The sequence below is a fragment of the Vigna unguiculata genome, chromosome 4 (genome assembly GCF_037176805.1).
Source record: "Vigna unguiculata cultivar grain cowpea cultivar isolate G323 ecotype 2 chromosome 4, ASM3717680v1, whole genome shotgun sequence".
Classification (NCBI taxonomy): Eukaryota; Viridiplantae; Streptophyta; class Magnoliopsida; order Fabales; family Fabaceae; genus Vigna; species Vigna unguiculata.
Genome location: NC_140795.1, coordinates 40,101,065 through 40,105,995, shown reverse-complemented (window position 1 = coordinate 40,105,995; position 4,931 = coordinate 40,101,065).

Here is a 4,931-nt window from a genome sequence, read left to right as displayed (position 1 = left end):
TGATTAAGACGAATATGAAATCTTACGGTCAATAATTTTATACTGTAGGATAATTAATAAGGTATTTGTTGATGACGTTATTAAAAGAAAAAAAAAGTTAGTAAAAAAAATATTGTAATAATTATAATTAAAAGTAAGGAGTCCTTTCACGAAAAATACATTATTATTTAAGTCAAATGTGAAAATTTGTTTTGTTGGATTTTTTTTTTCTATTCCTTCAAATATGTTAATTGAAATATCTCATTTAAAAAAGAATGTTAAATAAAATTTATCATTTAAAAGGTATTGCTTTAACTTTTCTCAAGTCTCAATTACTGATTTTTTTTTTAAATATTTAAAAAGCAACATTCATAAATTAAGATTTTTGTAAACTATCAAGAAATTCAGAACTCTCGTTAAATACTTGAAATTTCGAAACTTTTACTTATCTATTATTTGTGTATATATTTTTTCGATCACAAGTGCTTATTTAATTATGTTTATTTATATATGTTTAATGAAATTCTTTTTAAATAAAGAAAACTTAACAAATTATACATATTATTTAAATTTAAACTTATGCTAAAACTTGTTAAGTATATACGCATGAAAAGAACCCAAAAAATATAATATTGTTTCAATAAAATAATTCCATAATTTATTATTTATTATTCTTTTATATATTATTGTAAATGCATGTATAAGTTATTCAAAAAAATCTTGTCAGGACAATGATTGTGAGTTTTTTAATGATTTCCTTGATTCGAAATACCAAATATTAAACAAATTTATCACTAAAAAATTATAACACAATAAATTCAACTCGTTTCTTGAATTTAAAATAAAAATATTATATAAAAAGTGATTTTTATTATAAGGTCCAATTTAATAAAATTATTAAATAAAACATCTCATACAAGAAAACAAAAACACAAGGATAAGAGTAAGCTAATGAAATTAAATGAGAAAATAAAAAATCAAGCCCCTTTAAACAACACAATCAACATGTATTAGCAAACATAGTAGACCCACTAACTCAATTATCCGAATACATGTAATAAATTCAAATTCACTAGGAACTTGCATTTGTGGTGACCTCTACTACTTTGCAGAGTCATTACCAATGGGTTTCACCCTACCACATACAAGATTAATCCATGATCATCTAAGGTCATTATCCTGCCTTAGACTAGAACTGGGTCCTCCTGTTACTCTCACCACATGAACTATTCTAATCTATGTAAGTCTAAATGATTAGAGTGTCAAAATATAACCTTACTTTAATCCATAAATCATTACATGCACTATATTACCACCAAAGAAATTTCTCCATGAAACTCTCACATATTTCACATGTTATCTCAGAATAACCATGTTAAACACATCAAGTCAAGTCTCAAGAATATTACATCATTCATGCATAGCTTCATACTTAATACCTTTAAAATTAACACAGTAAATCACAGATTAAAAATAAGGAATTAAGAATTCTGCAACATTCTCGCTTGAGCTAGAAATTCTTTCTTTAAGTGACAGGAGCTCTCGCTCAAGCTAGAAATTCTTGTTTGAGCAATAACTCGAACAAAGAGCAAAGTGAAATTATGTTATTCTCGCTAAAGCTAGATTTTTCTCGCTTAGGCGAGACTGCTCTCGTTTAAGCTAGAATAGCATATCTTTACCTACTCTCAACATGCAAAATCAAAAATCCAAACAAAAAAAAAACACAAACCACTCCAATTTAGTGCACTCAGCAATCCAACACATCAAGACGCAATCAAAGACCAAGATAAACAATTTATTTTGAAATCTTAAAAAAAAAAATCTAGCTTCCCTTACCTCAATATACTGATTTACACTTGTTAAAAGCTTCAAAGACATATTTTACTCTTTGGGACCCTTCTTTCAACCTAAAAGCAGGGGAAAAACGAAATGATTAGAACAGTGATCCAAAGACATGGATGTGTTCACCACAACTTAGGGAACTCATAGGAATGACAACAATCCCATGCACACCGACATATTGGAGAAAAATAGAAAACAATGGTTTTTTTCCCCTTACAACTAAGATGAACACAACTTACCTTAACCAAGATTTTGATCCATGGATAAAATAAATGACTTTATGACTCTCAATGCTTCTAAAATTAGTTTCTCATCAAGAAAAGGTTGAAGATTGAATAAGAATTGGAGAAAAGAAGATTGTGATGAAGAAGAGATAGGGACTGGTTTAGAGGGGTGCTGTGTGAGTTTAAAAGAATTGGATTTTACATTTATCATAATAAAAAACATATGAATTCTTAAGTATAATTAAAGAAATTGCCAAAAATATTATTTAAAATATAATTAAGTAAAATAAAAAATAAAAAGAAATTCAAGTTTTTTATCTTTAAATTTATCACCATTAAAGTAATACCGTGTATGAATGTTTCGAAGAAAAAAAACATATAACAAGAAACATGACAATAATTAAAAAAAATACTCTTTTAATAATTTTATTTTACTAAGAATATAATAGAAGAAACAAATAATAATAAATATGTTATTAAAATTTTAGGTTTAATTACTTTTTTGGTCACTCTTTTTGTCCAAAAGTGTGAAATTTAGTCCTTATTTTTTTTTAAGTTTCAATTTGTCTCGATTTTAAAAAAAATTGATGTAATTTGGTTCTTTTTGTTAAATTTCTTGAAGCTAATCAATATTTTTTTTAATCAAAATTGGCACTATAATTATGTTTATTACATCAATAAAGCAAATCATCATGATTAACAACTTCAATTTTGATGAAAAATCATTGATTCAAGAAATTTAAAGAAATTTAACGAAAAGGACCACATTGCATTAATTTTTTTCAAAAATCAAAACCAAATTGAAACTTAAAAAAATTAGAAGACCAATTTAATACTTTAAGACAAAATAGAGACCAAAAGAGTAATTAAACCAAAATTTAAAACATGTGTAAAATGGAATGAATTATTTATGATAGCATGTTAAAGTAAAAGATAAGTATAACTTTCCTTCAAAACTTGAGGCATGATTATAGGAAAAGGAAATAATATTTATTGAGCAATATTTTTATAGTAAAATTATAATTATTTTTTTTTAATTTTGACCTAGTTTAATATTTGAATTTTAAAAATGTGTAAATTTAATCCTCCTACCTAAGTTTTGTTAAATTTATTTAAGATTTCAAATATATATACTAAACTAATATTGAAACGATAAAACAGAAATGTTAAACTACTCGAACTGTTCAAATTGAATTTTATAATAAAACAAGTTTAAAATATTAAATAAATTAATAAAATTTGATTAAAATAACTATATTTATATATTTATATATTTATAAATATAAAAAATAAATTAATCTAAAACTAAAAAAGAAAACTAATTTCAAAAGCCTTAAAAACATATTTAATTGGAGGAAAATTAGCATGATGTTATGTTTGGACATCAAAATAAATTTAGGTTAAATCATTACAGAGGTCTCCGTCTTTGTAGAGAAATATCAAGTAGGTTCCGTCATTTCTGTTTGACTCAATCAAGTTCCTATTTTGGAGAATTCGTTGTAATTAGGTCATTTTCATTAATAATACACTAACGGGTTAACTATGTGTCACGTGTCAACACGTGTTTTTTTTTTATGTTTTAAATTTTTTTATGTTAATCTAACATTGTGTCACGTGGCTGAGACAGTGATGTGACAGTGACAGTGTCACTTGTCACCATTGGATGTGAAAAGTCTTAATACTGTATTTGTTATTTCTCTCAATTTGGTTCCAATTTTTTTAAAATTAAATCAATTTCATCCCTATATCAAATTTAATTTTTATATAAATTTTACAATTGTATTTTTATTATAATTGATATTTTTAACAAAAATAAGTTTATTTAAATGTATATTTTGCATTAAACTTTATTTAAATATTGTTTCAAATATTTATATATCAATAGTTTATAGACAAATGTTAGAGTTGCTTTAAAAATAACAACTTTATAAATTGAATTGTAAAATTTTAAGTAAATATATTTATTTTAAATTGTTATAAAATAGTTTTAAAATTTTATATTTAAATTTATAAAGCTTTTATTTTTAAAGCAACTCTAACCTTTATCTTTAAATTATAGATATATAAATATTTAAAACAATATTTAAATAAAATTCAATGCAAAATATACATTTAAATAAACTTAGTTTTGTTAAAAATATCAATTATAATAAAAATACCATTGTAAAATTTATATAAAAATTAAATTTGATATAGTGATGAAATTGATTCAATTTTAAAAAATTGGAACCAAATTGAGACAAAATAACAAATACAGGGATTGCATTGAGACTCTTTATATCCAATAGCGACACGTGATACTGTCATAACCACATCAATCTCACGTGACACAATATCAGATTGATATATGCCATTATTATTATTATTTTTTAAATATTATAAGAAAATTAAAAAAATATGTGCTAATATGTAACACATAAATAATATCATTAGTGTACTATCAAGATAAATGACCTAATTATAACAATTTTTTAAAATAAAAATTCAATTGAATTAAATAAAAAAAAATTGTTAGAAAAATGGAGAGCTGCGAAATGATTTAAATATAAATTTACAAATTTACGTGCAAGGAAGACTGTGAAAGAAATTCGGTTTCTCTGCTGTGAGAAAGCGTGTTGTGACTCTGTTGGAACGATGCCGAAACACCGTTTCACGGTTACGATTTAAATAAATATATTTATTGTGGTTAAACGGTAGTCATCACTTTAATGTTATGAAAATTCTGCATCGAAAGTATCAGTGTTTTGGAGTTTCCCTGTTCAAAATTTTTTTAATTTAATAATATATTAACTTTAGGTTTAATTATTAATTTAGCCATCTAATCTTTTGTTTGGTTTAATTTGTTCTTTTTATTTTTTATTAGTTCAATTTAGTTTTTCAATTATT